Source organism: Monodon monoceros, unplaced genomic scaffold, assembly GCF_005190385.1.
Source record: "Monodon monoceros isolate NGI ecotype Baffin Bay Population unplaced genomic scaffold, NGI_Narwhal_1 Super_Scaffold_4, whole genome shotgun sequence".
In the NCBI taxonomy this organism is placed as follows: Eukaryota; Metazoa; Chordata; class Mammalia; order Artiodactyla; family Monodontidae; genus Monodon; species Monodon monoceros.
The window spans coordinates 3,106,313-3,129,258 of record NW_021703781.1 but is presented as its reverse complement, the minus strand read 5'-3'; the positions used below and the strand labels follow the sequence as shown (position 1 = coordinate 3,129,258).

The window sequence follows — 22,946 nt, the reverse complement described above, 5'->3', positions numbered from 1 at the left end:
ATATATGCTTGTTTGCATCTGCTAACCCCAAACTCCTAAGCCGTCCCTCTCCCACCCCCTTCCCCCTTGGCAACCACGAGTCTGTTCTCTATGGGGTGGAACAATTTTTTTTTTTTAATTTAATTGCTTATTGTTTTTAAACATCTTTATTGGAGTATAATTGCTTTACAATGCTGTTTTTCTCCCCATCCTTCTGGGGGGTTTGGCCCAAGCTCCTTTGACTGAGGCTCTGGCTTCTTGGACAGTGAGGAATGAGGTGGGGTCAGGTTGTAAAGCGGAGGGACGGCTGGAGAGCCAGGCGGAGAAATTTGCATTTAATCTGTGACAGAGGGAAACAACCGAAGGTTTTTTTTTTTTTTTTTTTTTTTGCGGTACGCGGGCCTCTCACTGTTGTGGCCTCTCCCGATGCGGAGCACAGGCTCCGGACGCGCAGGCTCAGCGGCCATGGCTCACGGGCCCAGCCGCTCCGCGGCATGTGGAATCCTCCCGGACCAGGGCACGAACCCGTGTCCCCCGCATCGGCAGGCGGACTCTCAACCACTGCGCCACCAGAGAAGCCCCAACCGAAGGTTTTAAAAGGTTCTGAGGGACTGGATGTGATCAGGCATGTGCTTCATGAAGGTTATTCTGGTCCTGTGTTTAGGATTACAGGTGGATGCGTTTTAGAATTTTATGACAAAATAATTATGCACCATACATACGAGCAGCTCTTTAAAGGTGCACTTTCATATGATTGCCCCTACTAGAAGTGAATAATTCCTGATGGATGAAACGCCCACATTTGCAAGCATGGCCTAGATACACCCCTGCCCGTAGGCAGGAGGTTGAATGGATAACTGCAGTATCTCTGTTTACATTGGGTATCTTTGAAATGGTTTTATTGCGGATTAACTAATTATAAAATGAAATTTGCCCTTTTCAGACAGTAGAGAGATTACTAAATAGCCCAGAGAGACTTTCCCAAGATTCTGTAAGTAGGTGGTAGCAGGGCAGTGCTATTTATATATATCATAATAGATTTAAAGGATTACATCTTGGTTTTGTTTTTGTTTTTGTTTTCGGCCACACTGTGGGGCTTGTGGGATCTTAGTTCCCTGACCAGGGATCCAACCCACACCCCCTGCAGTGGAAGGGCGAAGCCATAATCACTGGACCACCAGGGAAGTCCCAAATTATTACATCTTTAGCTACAAATGCTAAATATTCAGAGGATATTTTCTTCGATCCAGTGTGATTTAAAAAAAAGGAATGACAATATCTTGTGTCTTCTGTTATGGGTTTCGGTAGGTATTTTTTAAACAATATACAAAGAAAGAGAGATTTGAGGCTCAGCTGAAGCCTTCACATTCTTTCCCTGCCCCCATTTGCTTTTTATTTATCTATAGGATCAAGCTTGTCCTTGCCTCTAGGTCATGCAGATGTGCCCTGCTTATATAGAAAAGGCTCCCGGAGACAGCATTTTGTGAGGCTGTACTGAAAACTGGGGTTCAGATGTTATTGCGGTACAGTTGATTGACAAGGTTGTGTTTATTGCTGCTGTACGGCGAAGTGATTCAGTTATACATAGATATATATGCTTTCTTTTTTTATATTTGTTTCCATGATGGTTTATCACAGGATACTGAATTCCCTGTGCTGTACAGTAGGACCTTGCTGTTTATCCATCCTGTATATATACTAGCATCTGCTAATCCCAACCTCCCAGTCTTTCCCTCCCCCAAACCCCTCCCCCTTGGCAACCGCAAGTCTGTTCTCTATGTCTGTGAGTCTGTGTTCCGTAGATGAGTTGCTTTGTATCGTAATTTAGATTCCACATATAAGTGATATCATATGGTATTTGTCTTTCTCTTTCTGAGTTACTTCGCTTAGTAGGATAATCTCTAGGTCCATCCGTATTATTTTTTTGAGATGTTAACCAACTTTTATTATGCTAATCGCTTTGCAATATATACTTGCATCCAGTCATCACATTGTACACCTTAAACTTACACAATGTTATACATCAATTTATTTCAAAAAAGATGTTTAAAAAAACAAGCTCCAGAAGAGGAGGCTGAGTTGGAAAAGTTGAATGTGTTTTCTGAAGAGCTGCTCTGAGGTCAGACTTTTTTTTTTTTTTTAATTTTAACATCTTGGTCCATCCATATTGCTGCAAATGTACGTGCCTTTTTAGACAAATAAACAATTATTTGTGAAGATTTGACAAATAAAAAGGGTTTGGGCTTGGAGTAGCAAATTAATGAAGAAGTAACACAGTTCTGTTTTTTGGGGGTTTTTTTTGCTGCGCCGGGCGGCATGTGGGACCTTAGTTCCCAACCAGACCAGGGATTGAACCCGTGCCCCCAGCAGTGGGAGCTGGAATCTTAACCACTGGGCCGCCAGGGAATTCCCTAACACGGTTTGTTTATACAGCTCTCTCTGCCCCGAATTCCGTCTCTCCAGCAATAAGGAAGCCCTCCATCCTCCCCGGCACAGGGAGGATGCCTTCCCATGGGAGCTTTGTTTCCTGCTTTCAGGGGAACAAAGGAGGGTCAAAGTGTCCTTCTTGCCATGGCTGTTTTTCAAGTAACTTTAATTCTAAATAATGAATATGCCAAAGTGGCGTATTTGGGGGCAGCCTGCCCTAAATTCCATCAACAGCAATAAAAATCATCAAAGGAGCAGGTAAAGTAAATGGGTGATAAAGGCTAAATCTGAACTGAGCACTTTTATCGTATAAGAGTTATTGTGTTGTGTTAACTTATTGTCTTAACTCATAAATGCAGATACTGGCAAGGAAATAACTTAGGACGTGTGTCCACTGTCAATAAACCTGAAGCTTAGAAGGAAAAAAAAAATCAATATTTGATTTCATTTCTTAAAGAAAATCTTTTTGGCCCATGGACCTTAGAATACAGGAAACTGTTAAGGGTCTTACATGTTCTTTATTTTCTGATGTATTTTTGTTAAGTGTACCTGGTGGCCTCCAGAGCCGTTTTCTTGGAACACTTCTGTGCATTAGCTGGAGACACCCTGGCTGTCCTCTGTCCTCATATTTCCTTTCCTCACTCACTTTAGGACCCTCTGCCCGTGGGTTTCTGTCATCGGGGAGGGAATAGGTGGTGCGGGAAGCAGGCAGTGCAGGGCTGAAGCTGGGCAAATGGAGGTGTGGAAAAAGGGTCAAGCGAATTTAGACTCCAGTGTGAAGGTGCCATTGCATCGCTCCCTGGCTCTCCTGACTGGTGCTGTTGACCTGACCTTGTGAGTTACAGGGGGAAAACAGGCCGACCCTGTGGACCACCCAGCACTGGCCTTGGCTCTGGGGCTTGTCTGGGCCTCCTCTGCCGTCTGGCATCCAGGGAAGGCACGTAGGCCCCCAGGTACACCACAGGCCTCCCGCTCCTCTTGGGGCCTTACCCTCGGCACAAAAACAGGAATTAATAACAGAAACTGGTAGCATCAAGCCAGTTCTGGATTGCCGGGTCCCTGGGACCTTCTGATGCTTGAACACCATCCTCAGGCTCCTGGTGGACAGGTGCCGGCCCCGCGGTGCCCTCCTGGCTCTGCTTCCAGAATTAGGGGGCGGGGCATGCAGAGCTCGGGAAGAGCTGCCCCCTTCAGTCCTTTCAGCTCCTCTACTGCACATAGAACGAGACTGTTCTACTCACAGGCAGCTCAGAGCTGAGCACGGTGATGCTGTGCACAGACTTTCTAAGGTTGTGCTTCAAGGGCCAGGCCATCTGGGCCCAGATTTCCTCTGTGGGAAGTACAGAATCAACCAACAAGTTCCTTCGGCGCAGTGGTTGAGAGTCCGCCTGCCGATGCAGGGGACGCGGGTTCGTGCCCCGGTCCGGGAGGATCCCACATGCCGCGGAGCGGCTGGGCCCGTGAGCCATGGCCGCTGAGCCTGCGCGTCCGGAGCCTGTGCTCCGCAGCGGGAGAGGCCACAATGGTGAGAGGCCCGTGTACCCCGAGGGGAAAAAAAAAAGTTCCTTCCTAAGAGATGCAGAAGGGGTGATCTCTTCTCAGGTCTTCACAGCTCCTTGTAACAAACAGGGCTTTCCAGGCTCAGGGTGACTAAGGAAACCACTTAGTTTCTGTTGGTCTTTCACCTCATCTATAAAATGAGGAAGTTAAACTGAGTTTGAATATTCTGGCCTCACCTTTGACCCTCAACTTCAGCATCTTCACCCCTGGAAGTATTGGGAAGAACTCTTCTCACACCCTCGGGAGGCAGCTGGTCGCCCAGAACGAGAGATCAAATTCACAGCTGGGACCCCAGCCCAGGGCTTCTGCTGCTTTACTTGCAGTGTTGAACATGGTACAGGGCTGGAGACTGCCAACGGAAGATGCCAAAGGAATGTTTGCCCCACAGAGGAACCCAGGAGAGGTGGCTCCTTCCGGGGTGCCATAGACACGACTGTGTAGCTAGTACCTGCATCCGAGGTCAGACGCTTTTGGGATACGTTGAAAAAACAACGTAGACAAAACTTGCATCCCTGAAATATCCATCGGCTGGTCTGAGTAGGTGACAGGAGTAGGAAAAAGGACAGCATATTATACACCCTTGCCGATTTAGATGCCCAGGTCAGATCTTGTCTTTCTCATGACTGGTGAGTCAGCCCCCCAGCTGTCGTGTTCTTGGCGGGCCAGTAGTATAAGCCGGGGGGGAGGGCGACTGAGCTCTCCACCCCAAATTTAGGCAGCACCTGGGTACCTCGCCATGGCCACAGGGATCTGGAAATAGTTTTTTCTTTTCTTCTCAGTTTTGTGCGTGTGCATGTGAGTGTATGTGTGTTTTCCTATCTTTTGGGGGGTATGTGTAGTAATAACACACTAGACGTAGGGGATTTCAAGATTATACAGGGTAGAAATTAGCACAGTGAAAGCTCTTAAAGATTCTGTAGAGTGTTTCTCTCTGTCTGGGTAGCTTGAAGCCAGCAAGATTGGATACTGAGTTTTAGGTTGTGCTGTTTGAGTACCATTGGTGGAAAGTGGCTGTAGGTTCTCTGGAAAGGGAGTCTGTGCTTCCCAGAGGCTTGTTCTCCTGTAAAAAGGTGCTCTGACAGAAGCAGAAATCGCGGTGGCAGCAGGCGCTCGTGTACTGAGTCATTCTCCAGGTGTGACCCCTTACCCGGGTCGGTTCCTGCCCTCTGCCACTTTTGAGATGGTAGCGCCAACTTGTAGGGTTCAGAGACGGTCCTAGGCCGTCCTGGTCTAGCTGTGTTAGAAACATCCAGAAACTCCTCCAAGCCCCCTCCTCTCCTTCCTCACCTGTGGAGTCTGTCCTGTCACCCCCTCAACAGACAGGTGTGCTGAGCCCTTCCTGGTGACCAGTGACCCGCCAGTGCTGGAATGGGGTATTTGAGCTTGCACTGCTGCCCTTGACATTCCTGAAGCTTATTGTGGTTTATACTTAACGAGCGTTAATGAGGGTTGAACCCAGCATTCAGTCACTGACAGGGGTATAGCACTTTTCTGGGAGACTGTCACGGAAAGCTTTAGTGATATTTGTTACAAAAAAGGGTTCCACCCAGAATGCTGTTGTCATTCAAGATGACTGTAAGGAAACTACTACCTTCCTTAGAGAGAGAGCATGTTACGTGTTAGGCAGGTGTGCAAGGCTCAGGAGGCAGCAGTGATGAGAACTGTTGAACTCATTGCCCAGGGAAGCGCTGTTCTGAGCTCTACCTGCCTTACCGCGTTTAATCCTCACAGCACTCCTGCGAGGTAGGCGCTGTCATTCTCTCCATTTTACAGATGAGAAAACTGAGGCTCAACAACTTAGGTTACCTGCCTAAGCCACATGGTCACCGAGCGGGTAGCTGGGGTTCTAACCTCTGTCCGACTCCACAGCCGTCGTTACACCACATCTCCTGTCAGACGAGGATGATGGGCAGAAAATTACAGTTTTAGGAATTTTTAAGTTAGGAAAAGTAACTTCCTACTTTGTGAAGTATCCCTTTTTCCTTCATGTTTTGGACCCGTGAATGTCAGTGTGTATTTACTGTGGGAACTTTAAGGAAGGATGAATTGCTGCTCTTGTTCTTTTCAAGCAACTCAAGTGTTTTTGCTGTTTTACGATTGGTTTAGTTACGTGTTTGTATACACATGAATATTTCTTAATTCTGTTGATCAGGATTTCTTCCAAAAACCAGGACATTCTAAAATTGCAAATTGCTTGGGTACCACCAAAGCACCTTCTTTGAAACACAAGCGTCTTAAGCCATTCGGTTTCTCAAAGATCTGCACACAAGAGAAATTGGTTTTTAATGTTTCCATCTATGTCACATCAGCTATTGCTGCTGTCAGTCAGTCAGCTCAAGTTTTTTTTAGACAAAAGAGCATTTTATTTTAGTTCTTAACGTGAAATCATTCCCAGGAATATTGCAGTTATGAGAGAAGAAGGGACTTTTCAGAATTTACGTTTCGGGGTTTTGTTTTGGTAACTTTCCACCGGTCTCTGTGTACAGATTCTGTCGGTGTTGAGAGCTATCTTTTAGTGCAGTCCAATGGCTCATTTATTTTGTAGCCCGATTCTTCTTAGGTGCAACTTTTTCTTTCAGTCCCTGGGCTTTCGTAACTGGCGTCAAATACTGTTTGAAGCAGAGTGAGAGGAGAGTGGATCTTCAGGGGCAGTGACAGACGCAAGGGGGGCCTTTGTTTTGGTCCCTTGGAATGAGTACATGGCCTTGAGCATCTGTGAACTCCTAGCTGTTTATTGGGTTCCCTTCAGTTTTCCTGAAAGAGTCTTTTTTGTATGTGAAAATCACCCATGTATGTAAGACGTTGGTAAGAATATCCTACTTCATGAGTATCGACGCAAAGGTGTGTTGCCAATGGAAAGAAGGACGGGGGGGGGGGCGGTGGGAAGCCTGGCGGCAGCAGCTGGACTGCTGGCACGTGGTTCCTGGGTCCTGCTGTGTGGTTTCTCCCCTTTCCAGCCCCCATCTCTCCAATGGAGGCCTGTCCTCTGGCTCTGGAGAGCACCGGCCTCCTCCACAGGTCCAGGCAGTACGTGTGTGCCCTTGGTCTTGGCTGCTGTCAGACTCTGGGTGTGAGTGTCAGAGCACCCTCTCCTGTTTGAGCTACACAGCACGGCCCTAAGGAAGAAGGCGTTCGACACGCCAGCATTTATAACTGGCTGAACGTTAAATTGCTTTTAAGTGGAGTGTGCCTCACTTATTTTTCTGTCTTAATATGTATAAAATCGGTAACCCTGATAAAAGTGACTAGTAGGGTTTTTGTTGTTGTTGCTTTTCAACAGTTACAATGCACACACTACAGAGTTCTTGCTGAAAGAACTGTCATGATGCTGTGGTGCTGAATTCCTTACTACTAGGGACGTGTTTGATGTGAATATCATGATTGGCACCTGACAGCATTGGGCCACCTTTCCATGGTGCATGAAATACCAGCAGAAGTTTTGTTGTTTTTTGGTTTTCTTTTTTTAAGAACGGGGAAGGGGGGAGCTGGGAAAAAAAAAAGAACGGAGAGAAAATTTGCAATTGGGGAGTATTTTATAGAATTTTATTTTTCATTTTGCTTAGACTAACTTTCAGACTTGGCTTGCAGAAAACTGTGATTGTGGTTCTGTAGTAAAACCGTTTTGCCAATGAAGAGCATTAAAATGCAGGCTTCTGCTCGTGTCATGTTTCAGGCTAAAGACATTTTACAATCAAACCAGGAAAATGTGAAAATAGAGATTTATAATGGAAATGTTGATTCGATTTGAGCCGAAGCCAAACGTTCATGAAGGAAAATTAGATTAAACAGTAGATGTTTAGAGAGACTTTAAATTATGACAGCTTTAACGAAACATATGATGTGGATATTTCCCAGGCTCTGAGTGTACTCTCCCCGGCAGATTTGGAACCTAGCTTCTTGATGTTCCAGCCATTTATTAAATTCTCTTTTATCTATCTTTGGACTAGTGGACCCAAAACTTAACAGCTTAGAGTCTGACGATTGGAACTGTATCGTACACATTCCTGTAGAATCAAAACCTGGTGTCAGTGGAAGTAATTCCGTCCTGTCATATTGTATTATATTTATGAGTGTCAATTGCCATTTTAGATTGTGAGTATAAAGCTACCAGTTACAACTGATTTATTCCATTTGTCAAAGCTCAACAGATACTCTACGCAACTAATCTATTTTCATATACTGTTCAGATAGAGGGGGAAGGACTTGAAGTTGTGAGAAGCTAGAAGCTGGGTTGGGGAGCACATAATGGGAGGGTTCATTGAATGGCTGCATGTAAATGCTGGAACAGAGGGTCTTCTTTCTGAAAGATCCACACCCCTGGACTCTGCCCTGCCAGAAGAGCAGGACCCCTCTGTGGTGGTGACAGCAGAGGCTAACACCAGCATCTGGGGTCAGCGCGGATGCTGTGTGCTGTTGTCTGCCCCTCGTCAGATACGTGATTTGCAAATACTTTCTCCTGGGTTGCCTTTTCGCCTCACTCTATTGATAGTGTCCTTTCAGACACAAAAGCTTTTGATTTTGGTGAAGTCCAACTTCATCATTTTGCTTTCATTGCCTCTGCTTTAGATGTCCTATCCAAGAAATGGCTAAATCCAGTGTCGTGGAGTTTTTGCCCCATGTTTTCTTAGAAAATTCTGTGAATTTTATAGTTATGGCTCTTACGTTTAGGTCTCTGAGCCAGTTTGAGTTAATCTGGGTACATGGTGTGAGGTAAGGATGTGACTTCATTTCTTTGCATGTGGATGTCCAGTTGTCCCAACACCATTTGTTGAGAAGACTGTGCTTTCCCTCTTGAATAGTCTTCTTGTGGAAGATCATTTGACCACATACCTGAGAGTTTATTTCCGGGCTCTGTATTCTGGTCTATGGATCCATGTGTCTGTCTTTATACCAGAACCACACTGTTTTGATTACTGTAGCTTTGTAATAAGTTTTGATATTGTATCAATACGAGAGGCCTCCAGCTTTCTTCTTTTTCAAGATTGTTTCAGCTATGCATGGTCCCTTGCTATTCCATATGAATTTTGGGGTGGATTTTTCTGTTTTCACAAAGCACATCATTGGGATTTCAGTAGGGATTGGATTGTAGCTGTAGATGACGTTGGGTAGAATTGACATTTTAGCAATATTAAGTCTTCCGATTCATGAGGCATGTTTTTCCATTTATTTGAGTCTAATACTTTTTAAATATATATTCTTTATTGTCAATAGTACAGATTTGGATGTAGCCAGGCGGACCTGATTAGATTCTTGTTCTGCCACTTAACGCATTGTTTGACTTCAGATGAATCTCTTTGGGGTCTCCGAGCTGTGATTTCCTTTCTTTAAGTGGAGGTTGTGTAAATATTACGTATCGAGGGTCTAGCAGAGTGTGTGTGATATCTTTTTCTTCCCTTTGTGCCTTTCTGCCTACCTTGGACATCTGTATTTGCACCAGCTTTGTCCTCTGTGTTTTACCCACCACTTTGCCTGTTCCCTCTCATATTTTAGACTGCACACTGACCCCAGGACACCTACTCTGGTTTAAAACCTGTTTCCGTTTTCTCCTTTGCTTTTCTCATCTCAGAGTCTGACTCCGGCTTTCTGTAGAGATCATTGCCCTTCCATGCTCTTTGGTCTGTAAGCCTGGGCCAGCTGGGATCCAGCCGTTGGAGAAGTATGGGCTTAGGTGAATGTCATCACCATAGGGAAGGGAATGTGGGGATGACTTTAAAGGGCAGCTAAGCTGCTAGCACTGCTTTTGAATTAATGGCTTAATTACACCATATGCTTGTGTCATGTTTTAGATTTTGCAAAGTACTTTCCTACCCCATGCATCTCGAAGATGAATCAACACGAGAAACACCTGAGGAACTTGTTAAAAACAGTCTGGGGGCCCACGCCCAATCTCCTGAGCCAGAATTCTGGGAGAGTGGCTAAGGAATTTGTGTTTTTAACAGACTCTCCTCAGCCACTTTTCTGGAAACTGGCCTGGCACTGGTCCACGGACAGGCCTTTGGGAACCCCTGACCCATTCACCCTGCCAGTTCCAGAATCTCAAATTCAAAAACTGACAGGCCAGACCTGGATGCAGCTAATGGCAGAGAGAGCCCTGCACCCAAAGGCAGGGTTGGCCCTGACCGGGCTCATCTCCTGTATTCTACTCTTGGGACCTTACTCCCAAAGTCCTCCCTAGCATTCCCCCTGCGATGGAAACAGGAGGCCCCTGGCCTTGCTCTACCTCAGAGGTTTTTTTGTTTTTTTGTTTTTTTTTTTTGCTGTACACGGGCCTCCCACTGTTGTGGCCTCTCCCGTTGCGGAGCACGGGCTCCGGACGCGCAGGCCCAGCGGCCATGGCTCACGGGCCCAGCCACTCCGCAGCATGTGGGACCCTCCCGGACCGGGGCATGAACCCGTGTCCCCTGCATCGGCAGGCGGGCTCTCAACCACCGCGCCACCAGGGAAGCCCTACCTCAGAGTTTTTAACACGGACATGAAGCCTGGGTATTTGTTCAGATTGGATCATGTAGCAGCTAAGCCTCAGAATCTTTTTTTCAAAATATACATCCCAGTTCCCTAGACATTGCAGTTCATTTTAACAAGTATTATGGGATTGAAACTTTGGATAAATCAAAAATGTTCGTTCTTTAAAAAAAAAAAGAAGCACCCTCAAAGAGTGCGGGGACGATTTTGGAAGCTAAATTTTCTTTTCATTCCCCTATCCCCAGGAAAACTGCACAAAAAATGCAAGGCAGGTCAGTATTTATCATGTGCCCAGATGAACGGAACATGTAACTGGTTCACAGAAAGGAGGGATCAGCCTGGGCTGGGAGTTCAAGGTTCGGCCTGGAATGCTGCTGACAACCACCTGTGTATCAGGTTCTTCGTGTGTTTCAGGCCTGTACTAAAAAGCATCTTGCGCACGTGATCGCGTTTGACCCTGAAACCCCTGCTCCTCCTATAATCTTCCCCATCTTAATAAGGGCCAACTTCAGCCTTCCTGTCAGTCAGGCCCCAAATGGCAGACTCATCCTTGCTCAGCGCATTCGTCAGCTGTGCTAACAGTTCTACCTTCTCATCCAGATCCAGATTCTCCCTTCCGGAATCTGTCATTCTCACCAGCCACTTCCAGCCCCCGTCACCCTCTCCTGCCTGGATGATCACGCTGGCCTGACCATATCCGTTTGCCCACCTTTGCCCACTAGAGCCTACTCTCACTGCAGCAACAAGGTTATCTTCACTCCTCTGCTCAGAACCTTCTGGAATAAAAGCCCTCTGTGATCCAACCCCTTTCCTGGGATCCTTGGTCTTCTTGAATCTGCCAGGCTTGCTCCCAACTCCAGTCGTGGTTTCCCTGATAGGAGTCCCTCTCCCCAGCGTCCTCCTGTCCACCTGTGTGACCCAGGCCCTCATCCTTCCCTCCTTCCCCTTCGTCTTCCCTGTAGCCACCTGACCCTTCTGTTAACATCACACCCACGCCTAAACATCCCGACCTTTTTTGATCCTGTCTCTTTATGACACTCACCCGTGACAGCTTATGTGTTTATCTGTCCTCATTATTATGTGACTTCTTCTGCCAGACTAGACGTTCTGTGAAAGCAGGGCCTTTTCCGGTCCATTCATTACCGGATCCTCAATCCTAGAATGGTGTCTGGAACGGAGCAGGAACTCAAGTCTCTGTGGAATACATACAGTATCCTTTTATAGATGCTTCTAGGGGTTCAGGGAGTTTGCCCAGGGGAAACACCAGAAGTAAGTGACCAAGCCAGGTTGAACTTAGGTCTAATGTCAGCGTCTGAGTTCTTAATGTCACAGAGAAGTCGGCATGATGGAACAGAAAGGACGTTCTGGAGAGGGAACTCCAAGAAGAAAGTACAGAGGTGGGAACGGGCTGCTGTTTGAGTAGACAGCGAGGAGATACTAAGGGCTGTCTTGGTCGAATGGAACTCAGTTTGGGAAGGGCCTTAAATGCCATACTGGGGGGCTTGAGAAGTTTTGCTTTATTTATTTATTTATTTTTAAAGTTTATTTATTTTATTTATTTTTAGTTTTGTCTGTGTTTTGTCTTCCTCGCTGCACGCAGGCTTCAGTAGTTGTGGCTCGCGGGCTGTAGCGCGCAGGCTCAGTAGATGTGGCGCACGGGCTTAGTTGCTCCGCGGCATGTGGGATCTTCGCGGGCCAGGGCTCGAACCTGTGTCCTTTGCATTGGCAGGCGGATTCTTAACCACTGTGCCACCAGGGAAGCCCCACAAGTTTTACTTTAAACTGGGGAGAGTAGTGATCCTACCACATAAGGCTATTGGAGTTAATACTGGACAAGTACGTGGAAAGTGCTTGGTACTTAGAAAGTGCTCAATAAATACTGCAATTGGAGTATATCTTTTTTTTAATGTTCCATGATATCTTTATTATTTTTTTATTGAAGTATAGTTAATTTACAATGTTGTGTTAGCTTCAAGTGTACAGCAAAGCAATTCAGGTTTTTATATATATATATATATATATATATATATATATACACACACACACACACACACTTTTTCAGGTTCTTTTCCATTATAGGTTATCACAAGATATTGAGTATAGTTCCCTGTGCTATTCAGTAGGTCCTTGTTGTTTACCTATTTTATACATAGCAGTGTATAAAACACTCCTGTTTTATCTTTCCCCCCCACCCCCCCACCCCAAGTATATCTTGTCAGCAGAGCAAACCTGGACTCTGGTCACCAGAGTAGAAACTTCTAGTCCTTTGGACTCATGTAAATGGTTTCTAGAGCTTTCTCAACTTCAGATTTCATTTATCTTCCTTAAAGTTAACTAAAAAACATTGTGAGTAAATAAAATTGCCAGGGATTCAGCTGTTAATCTGAGTAAGATATTTTAGTACTTGAGAAACGGGAAAATAGGAAGATTTGAGAAGCACGCATTCAGCTTTATTTTTCATCTTTTATTGTGTTTAAACCAGTAGCTTCCGATCCCGGTTGTTCATGAGAATCACCTTTTCAAGGTACAGATTCCAGGGCTCCCCCCAGGCCCTGTGAACCTGAGTCTCAGGGCTAGGGAATCCAGGTTTCAATATCTCTTAGGTAATTTGGAAAATTGGGAACCACTGCTCAAAACTACCCCCACCGTGTTCTTAGAGAGAAGGTATATTTCCCTTTTTGCTTAGAAATTGGTTCTGAAGTTTGAAGATACCTTTCTAGTTATACTGCATCTTTATGGAGAGACTCGGGCCTTTGTTTAAAGAAAAAAAAAAGTCTGTGGCTAAAATAAGGGAACTATAAATGCAAGTAGAATAAATGGTGATACATGATGAGAGTTCTGGTTAAACAGGACAGAGCGCAGGAAAAACAGGTTGGTGCCCCTTCAGTGACAAAGGGGTCAGAGGAGTTCTGCTTTCATCACCTTGACGAGATGACTCATCCCAGAGTCTGGGAACCAGCGCTTCTCCCCCAGGTCACCCAGTCTGGTAGTGCAGTGCAGCTCCTGCACGCTGCCCTGCGAGAGACAGGGCGGCCCTCATCATGTGAAATGGGCCTCTTGGGGCTCACTCTTGCCTTCTTTTGGCCAGAGATGGCAACACCTATTTTTTTTTCCCATGAGGAAGAAAGGTAAAATTTGCAAATCTTTACTCCTTGTCTCTGAGCAAAGAGAGAAGCGTGATGCTCTACCCACCATTCTGTGGCCACACCCCCTGCTGCTCTCCAGTTTTAGGGACGGGTGAGTTTTTAATCTGGAGTAAGGAAGGGAAGGTGCCCAGCGCTGAACGTGATTTTAAATCACCTGAACGAGGAGCAGAAGCAGGAAACCCTCAGCGGGGCATTCTCTTGGCCGTGCGCCTGAGCCCTGGCTCATCAGTTACCTTACCTGGAAGCTTCCATTTGTCTCCCCTGAGCCAAGACCCGAATCATCCATCCTTCCCTGCCCAGCTTGGCACTTAGTAGGTAGATAGATAGGTGTTTGTCACATGGATGAACCTGATGGAGACTGGGATACAATAAAGGAACAGAGAGTCCCGTCAAGGTAAAGTTTCAGGGTAAATAAGAGTGAGTTGCAGGGGGAGAGAGTCGTGATAGCTTTGAATGCACTAGATTTTGTTCACTTCTGATGGAAGGAGAAAGACTTTGCAAGCAAGGGGATTTTTTTTTTTTTTTTTTTTCTGTACGGGGGCCTCTCACCGTTGTGGCCTCTCCCGTTGCGGAGCACAGGCTCCGGACGCGTAGGCTCAGCGGCCATGGCTCACGGGCCCAGCCGCTCCGCGGCATGTGGGATCTTCCCGGACCGGGGCACGAACCCGTGTCCCCGCATCGGCAGGCGGACTCTCAACCACTGCGCCACCAGGGAAGCCCAGCAAGGGGAATCTGATAAGCAAAAGCATAGAGGCGGGAGGGTCCGGGGATATTGTGCAGATCTTCTCAGCCGTAGTGAGATGCGTGAATCGAAATTTATGATTTCCATTAATATCACAGTCCTATAAAAAAGGAAAACAAACAGTTGCTAGCAATGAGTGTTCGGGCACCCCAGCTGGAAATCCATTTTGCGCGTAAGTAGTCATGTGACCTTAAGCAAATCGGTTGGCTTCAGGGTTTATGAAGCGCTGGTGTCAGAATAGTTTTTCCGTTGTGATTGTTGAGTCTGAGTGGGTAATTAATAGTGAAAACACTAGACAGTGGTCTTTAGTATGAAGGAAGAGAGGATGTTTCTTTGAAGCAAAACGAAAAGGACTGGTAAAAATGCTGCTGTTAGTGGTGTCGTGGAAGTCTTGGCGGTGTTCTTCTGTGGGTAGGGATGATGTCGAATCTGCCCTGCCCAACAAACACTGAACTGGCAGGAACCAACTGGGACCACTGGCTTATGAGCTGGGCCCATGCACAGGTCTCTGTGGTACAGCTGGGCTGGGGAAGCTGCCGTCTCCCTCAGGGCCCATCCCCTGTGTCCCCGCCCCCCCCCCCCAATACTGTACCTTTCCTTAGGCCTCAGAGCAGTGGAGATAGGCACTTTTATTTTATTTGAAGTTGGCGGATTTGCCTTAGGTTGGCTTCTTTTGGCCAGAGTAGTCATTTCGTTGTGTTTTTAGTCCTCAGTTTTAAAGGCCATGTGTAACTTTGAGACGCTACCAGCAATGGTGGAAAGCATGAAGTCACCTGGATTCCCGTTCTGATCCTCTTGATTGATTCCTCTGCTGCATTTGATTGTAGCAAATTACTGACTTAGCTGCCCTAAGAGTTCCTTCCTGACCTGTGAAATGGGAGAGCAGTCTCTCTCTTTTGTCTCTTCAGAGGTCTTCCTAGGATCAAGTGAACAGAAGAGGGTTTTGGAAATGGTAAATCCCCAAATAAATGTAATGCATTAATATTGACATTTTATGGTAAAGGATACTGATTAGTCAAACAAGCTCTCTCGGTTCACCCATGATGCTTAGGGAGTCTCTGGTGACACAGATGATTTCCTTACTGGCCGACATGAGGTCAGTCTTCCTTGGCTGGCGCTCTGTTTATGTCTCGGGACAAGTAGTCGTCAGAATTGCAGCATCTGTGTCTCTCTCTTACTCATTACCCTAGAAATTCAGAGAAAGCAGTGATTTCCATGACCATCGTTTTTATAAGGAAATAGGGTTCTTAGTGTTCTTTTTATTTTAATAAACGGTTATGTATCGTATTATTAGGTGGTCATTCTTTTTTTTTAAGATATTTTATTTATTTATTTAAATTAATTTTTCTTGGACTATAGTTGATTTACAATGCTGTGTTAGTTTCTCCTGTACCGCAAAGTGAATCAGTTATACATATACATATGTCCACTCTTTTTTTTTGATTCTGTAGACCATTACAGAATATTGAGCAGAGTTCCCTGTGCTATACCGTAGGCTCTTATTATTTATGTATTTTATATGTAGTAGTGTGTATGTGTTAGGTGGTCATTCTTTTATTTTTCTTCTTCAGGTAAAGATCTTTGGTGTTAGGAACTGTATTAAAGAAATACTCAGCCCAAATTAATTAGTATGCATCCATAATTGAAAGTGGTTTATATAATTGGCATTCAGTTCATACTTTAAAAATTCCAAATAAAGTGTGTTGAGGAAGTGTTTCCCCCTGAGTGCACTGGAATTCATTCTCTGTGACTAGTGAAATGGAATGTGTTGCCCTGGAAGCCAGTGCCTTATTGAAGAGGTACATTATGGGGAAAACTTCCTGAAGGAGTCGTTCTGACATCACCCCTGACTTTGAGTTTGCAGGAAACTTTATTTTCTAAAGTATTGAGTGCGCTTCCTGAACGCAAGACAACGACACTGGGACACTTCGGGGTAAAATCAGATGGTGAGGGGCGTGAACGAAGCCCCCACTGTGTCCCTCCCCTTCTCTGTTTTGCTGACATCAGTGTCTGTGCCGCAGGGTTCCAGTTTTCTCTTAGGACCGGTTTATTGCCAGATAGGGATGGAGAATTCGGACTGGACACCATGGTAGCTTTTATATTGAGTACGTGCAGTGTTTTTCCTCACCCTCTATCTAGGTCCTGGGTTTATCGTGGCCTGGCCTTCTGAAAGCCGGATTGTTTGCTGTCGGGGGCGGTCCCCAGTAGGTGGGCCGCCTTCCTGAAGCTGGCCCTCCCTCTGCCTTTGTCAGCCCCGAGAGGCTGCCCTGCAGTAGAATCGAGCAAGCGGCATGGGCTATCCTCCTGGTTCCTTCCCGCAAGGCAGTAACATTCATGTTGTGCATTTGTCTGGTTCAGCATCTTATGTCAGCTCTCAACTTGGTCCCCCGGCACCTGTCTGAGGTGTGCCAGCAGACTGGATCCCCATCGTACACGCGACACTGAGTCATAGTGGATGCCTAGATGGCTGAAGAGCCCACAGTTAATCATGTCCTCAGAGGTAGACACCGATCTCTTAATCTTGAGCCCTTTATGCTGTCTTCCACACTGCTGCCTTGTGGTGTACCCAGGGTCACAGGAAAATAGATGCAAATGTAAGACATTATTATTCTAACCGGCGTCATTTCCAGTGCATGGGAGTGGAGGGCACCATCTTTGTGAATACTTGCTATAAAAAACCGTATACTCTTTAAGGTAAGTGGCAATAGGTGTGGCTCATCTAACACTAGTCTCTGTTTCCATGTTTAAATATCTTACCGTGGGACTTGAAGGAGAGGAAGTTGATGGTCGTCTCATTTTATGTAATAAGGGTAATATGCTCTCTAAGGGAAACACGCATTGCTTTTACGGAGGATTATTTAAAAAATTTTTCTATTTATTGAATTTAAACTATTCATATATGTATGTGCGGATTTACATGTTCATATATAGTTAGTAATTTGGAACTTTAGAGAAAAATACAAGGAAGAAAGCAAAAACCAAGCATTAGCCTTCCTGTAATAGATACTTAGTATCATAATATGGGGGTGTTTCTTTGCAGTATTTCTGTGTCTATAGATTTTTTTTTTTTTTTTTTTTTTGCGGTACGCGGGCCTCTCACTGTTGCGGCCTCTCCCGTTGCGGAGCACAGGCTCCGGACGCGCAGGCTCAGCAGCCACGGCTCACAGGCCCAGCCGCTCTGCGGCATGTGGGATCTTCCCGGACCGGGGCACGAACCCGTGTCCCCTTCATCGGCAGGCAGACTCGCAACCACTGCGCCACCAGGGAAGCCCACCAAAGGGTTTTTGTATCACATAATAAACCTCATAATGCTGTTCAGCAAAACTCAGTATCCTGTAATTCAAATAAACATGAGAACAACGCAGAGATGGCTTGGAGAGTGTGCGATTAATGAATGCGGTTTGTTGTGTGTTTGCTGCTGAAATTACTATTTTAAAAAAATCAAATACTAGACTGTTGTGTAGATTGGCGGGGTTTTCTTTTCGTGCCCTTCATGCTCAGTGGAAAGGAAGCATCTTCAGATTGATGGCTCTCTGGTCCACTCGTTGGGTTTTAACGCAGAACGCGTTGAAGGTAGCTGCTTTGTCCGTTTAGTTCAGTTTTCGATAGTATTGATTGATTTTAGTTTTGTAGAGCGGGGTGAGACAGATCCTTCACTCTGCAAGAGTCTTCGCTGTGGATTCACTGGAAGATACCAGGGGTGAGAAGAAAGTGAGAGGATTGCTTCTCTTTGAGGTAAACAACAGGAAGGACCCCTAAAAGTATTTGTTAAGGCTCCAGCCTCCCAGGTTTTTATTATAAAATGCTCAGGTTCCCTTCTTGGTCACCTAGTGTCACTCAACCTTCATTGAAAGAATAAAACAGATTATCTTCTATTATATTTAAACGCAAATAACAGAGGTACAGTCTAAATCACTTGGCACCAAATAGAAGTTCTTTTATTCTTTTGCTGTGTTTTCCTAAGACACAAATGCCTCCACTTAAATTATTAATTGGAACGTCTGATTTCCTACTGTGTCATCTGTAAGTCAGTGGCCACATGGCTGAAAAAATGCCATAACTAATAACCTCCTGAGGGAAGGAGGTGCAGGATTATCTCTTTTTATCTTTTTCTGATTGAAAAGATTTAACGGGAAACTGTCAATACCCACAACCGTTCTTCTGTCTCCCTGGAAAAATTCCATGATCAAAATATTCCATTTCAGAAAATGGCTCTTTGTTTATTCTCTTTGACATACACATATGTGGAAGGAGGGGTGGCTGAAAGAAGCTTACTACCAGAAATGTGTTCCTGTTTTTTATGGACACACTGAAATTTCAAACTCCCGAATCATCTCGTTACAATACAGTGCAGTCCCTAAAATAACTTTAATTAGAAGTTGTAGTTGGGAAGCTGGTAGCACCTGACTGGAGATTGGGGACTTGCCCTCACCTTCTGAAAGCTTCTGTTTGCCTCTTGGCGAATCAGCTTAGCTACTGCAGTTCAGTTACAAAGTTCAATCAGCTATGTGTTCCTGTTAGTCTTTGTACAGAAATCCATTAGCAGTTACCATATTAGGTTTTGTAAACATGACTGTGCTCCTTGGGTCTAGTATGTGTCTTACTCGTTTTAGTTGCCCAGTTGGAAGTCAGTTTATCAATCAATATTCGTTCATATATAAATCAATTTATCCAGCTAATTTTTTTTGAACTTTGGCTATAGGAAACATGGAGATAAGCACTTGGCATCTGGATCTTGTCGAATCTTTAGAATAATCCTTTGACATCGATAGGATTATTCCCATTTTACAGGTAGGTCAGAGAGGATGAGTCACTTAGCTGTGGTCTCAGCCAGCATGGTCAGAGCTTGGAGGCTTGCTGAGTGCTGCGAGCAAAGCCGTGACTCTGCCTGCCCGGAACTAGAGGAGTGTAAAGGAGGTTAGCGCCATGTAAACAGGCTGGGATAAAATAGTGTGGTGTTTAACATATGGTGTGAAAAAAGGGGCAGGATGGTAGGGGAGCCTGCATTAAGATAACGTAGAACCAGAGGTAAGATTTGAGAAGGCTTCCGGACAACCCAATCTGTGAGCTGAGGTTGCACTAATAACACCTGTTAGCAAAGTGGAGGGAAGAAGTCTTGAAGAGTACTGGGGCAGGGGAGCAGCCTGTGCAGACCCCCTTGAGCAAAGGAGAATGAAGGGCAGCACGTGCGGGCATGGGGTGGGGTCTGGGCCGCAGGACAAGGGGCTGGACAGCTACTCATGGACCAAACCCTGAGTGACCTGTGTCACGTAAAGCACTCAGGCTCTATTCTGGGGACACGGGGAAGTAGTGAAGGGTTTGGGGGTAATCTAGGCGAAATAAGAGTGTTAATGGCAGTCGAGACAGCAAGGTCTGCATGGATCTGAGAACATTCAGGTCAAGTGGACTGGTCTCACATTGCACGTGGACTGTCTGTCAGGGGAGGGCAGAATGGGCCCCGGGTGCTGGGCTTGGGCGGCAGGGAGATGGGAATGCCGCTCCTGAGCTGGGCAGTGGGAGAGCAGGTGCCCAGGGCCTGGGCTGGAGGGCGTGCGCTATCATAGCGCAGCGTGGCTGTGTGGCATGGGAGACATCTTTGGGCTCTGGGTAGATTTCAGAGTCGTCGGCGTGGAGATTCACGTGACCCTGCTAGAACTGCACAAGGAGATAGGTGGAATTAAAAGCGAAGGCAGCCTAGAATAAGCCCCAAGGAGCACCAACACTTAAAGAGCAGAGGAGGAGCCAGCAAAGAAACCAAAAAGAGAGCATCGGGAATCGTCGTGTTCTGTGTGTGTCGCGATAGTATGTTGAGTCAGTGCTTTGGGGTAGTTTGGTTTGCAACTATTTCAGTTTAGACGGATGGATGTAAGCTAACACTGAGTGCCAACGAAGTGCTCCGCCCGACTCTAGGGGCCGGGGGGACACCAGTGAATAGGGGGGACCAGGATCCTGCTCTGGCGAAGCATATAGGCGCTTCACTTAGAAAGTCACACAAGGGCTCCATCTAACAAACCTTTGCTTTGGCCCTTTTTTTCAGCACGGATTGTGATTCAGGATAATGTAGAGTCATAATACAGGGTTCCAGTGGAGACTGAATCCTTTAGACACTTTTTACTGGGGTCTCTGCTTTACTTGGATGAAAAAGTCCTTAACTACACCAAGGGCATCAGGTTTTCTGGGGACATCACTTGAGAAATTCTTCCAAAGAGCAACATGGAGTGCTTTGAAAAATGGTCTGACACCAGCATGAACATTCCACTCCCTGCAAAAAGAATTATTCTTCACAAATCATACATTACCTCTATGTTATAAAACCTCAAGGAGACGAATTCTGCTTTTTTTTTTTTTAATATTCTCATGCTCCAAACATTTATCTTTGGTACCATCCCAGTGGTTTTTTTTTTTTTTTTTGCGGTACGTGGGCCTCTCACTGTTGCGGCCTCTCCCGTTGCGGAGCACAGGCTTCGGACGCGCAGGCTCAGCGGCCATGGCTCACGGGCCCAGCCGCTCCGCGGCACGTGGGATCTTCCCGGACCGGGGCCTGAACCCGCGTCCCCTGCATCGGCAGGCGGACTCCCAACCACTGCACCACCAGGGAAGCCCCATCCCAATGTTTAATTCAAGATAAATGGCTAAGAACAAATTTTCATGTTCAGATCTACCAAAAACTTAGCAAAGTATGATTATTACGGACCATCTATATCCATTCATGACCATTATTATTGAATAATAGCCCATTTGTCAAATTGTTTCTATCCTTGATGTTCATGGTCTACTATGGTAAGAAATTGAGCTACTGGATTGCTTTATAGGTCTTTAGTCATAACTTCATTGAATACCTGGCTGAATGTACCTGAACTTAGTGATGTTACGGGAAATGCACTTCCGGTGATGAGACCTTGCGGTGAGCACACCTCAGCTCTGTCGCCTTCCCGGCCACAGAGAGGATGAACCTGGGGAACGTTTGTTCCTCTTTTTATTCCCTGCTCAGTTATGCATGTTAGTATTTGAGCTGATGGAATATGTGTATGAAAAATAAATGTTTTGTGGTAGTTATACTTTTATTATAAATCTGTCATATAACTTTAACCATTTTTTCCCTTGAATGAGGCTCATAATTTGTGCATTTTGTGGTTTTCAATCCTTTTGCTACAGCTGCAGTCCTGGTAAGTGGCTCAACTATAACTATAACATTGCTCTTGAAGACTCACTGATGTCTTACGGAAAACTTGGAACAACATTCTATTTAAACACAATTATGCTTAAATATCACATTTTCCCCGTTTCTGTTCTGTCCTTGAAAAATTATTACCAAGACCATTAGCATGAGAACAGATCAGTCCTTCCAGCTCTGAAATTCTTGAATTTCTCTGAGGGGTCTTTCACTGCCCCTTCCAGCCCATCCTCTCTCAAGGCTGCCCTGCCACCCGTGAGATCACACAGGTCCACATGTAGATTTTAAAGTGCCCACCGAGTGCTGGTGACAATTTTTGATTTTTTTTTTACCCCCTGGGGAGCGAGAGCCGTAGAATTTGATGAAATGTAAGAATACTTGGAAACTATTAGAGGGGGATGTCCTTGACATTACAGATGAACTGAAAGAAAGGGAGAACACTGTCTGGAAGAACAGGTTGGAGATCCCTTTTAATTGGTGATGATTCTAAGATGAACCCGGTGTCTTCTGTCCCAGCAAATGGTCAGTGTTCAGGTTTGGGGAGTTACCTGGAGAGGACCTATTCATGCTACTGAGGCCCTCACTACAGATTATTATTCTGTTCTCTTTATAAAATCCTCAGGAAGAAATTAAATGACTCTTCATTTTCATTGATTAAGTTTTTTGTAGCCACACCAAGGTAGCAGTGTGAATCATTTATCCATTAAGTTAAGAAAGTAGTACACTGAAGATACCCTTAAGTAGAATTAAGGCAGGAAGGAGTGGGTGGAATGGTGACCCCCATAATTGCAAGTATGAGGGTCCGCTTTATTTTAATGCTTTCTTAATATTTCATGAAATAGCACTTTCGCTTTTCATGGAAAAATGCATGGCATTTCTGTTTGAGAACTCTGCACTGGCCTGTTGAAAGCTATCCTAACCAGTGTTTTGCAATCTGTTGGAATGACGAAATGGTGTAAAATCACAGAGGAAAGTCAGGAGCGGACTCACAGCTGTTCATTAAAAACGTGATGTGCGGGGCTCTTGGCTTCATATACCTTCCTCTCTAACTGGGACGTGAGGCCCAGGTACCCTTTCAACCAGGACCTCTGATTGCACGGTTTCCTCTTGCCATCCTGTTTTGGAGTGGTACCACTCGCAGGCATACTTCCAGATCTCCAGGACGCTGGCACCAGCCACCTACAGCAAAATGGAGCTCTGCACCCCATCGGCTGCTCTGCCCGATTCAGGAGGCGACAGGATTGGTCATGCAGGCTTCCTTATGCACTTCGTGTTTGGGAACGGGCCTTTAGCCTGAGATGCTGCTGAGACGGTTAGAAGGAGAAGTACGGCATTCTTTCTTTCTGTACAGTTGGAAGACCTGTCTGCCATCACTGCATTTGGCTGGTACAGAAGTGGGGGTGGGAAGCTCTCTTTCAGAGTGGAGCAGTTGCTGAATGTAGGTTCAGGGTAGCCT

General features: G+C 45.7%; 1 protein-coding gene and 1 pseudogene across 3 annotated transcripts in view; one reads left to right on the top strand and one right to left on the bottom strand.

Annotated features, from left to right (window-relative positions):
- LOC114883247 overlaps window positions 1-13,860 on the bottom strand; it is a 97,514-nt pseudogene extending 83,654 nt beyond the window's left edge.
- Window positions 1-22,946, top strand: part of SIPA1L2 (signal induced proliferation associated 1 like 2) — a 220,841-nt gene that overhangs the window by 81,699 nt on the left and 116,196 nt on the right. The window lies entirely within an intron of this gene.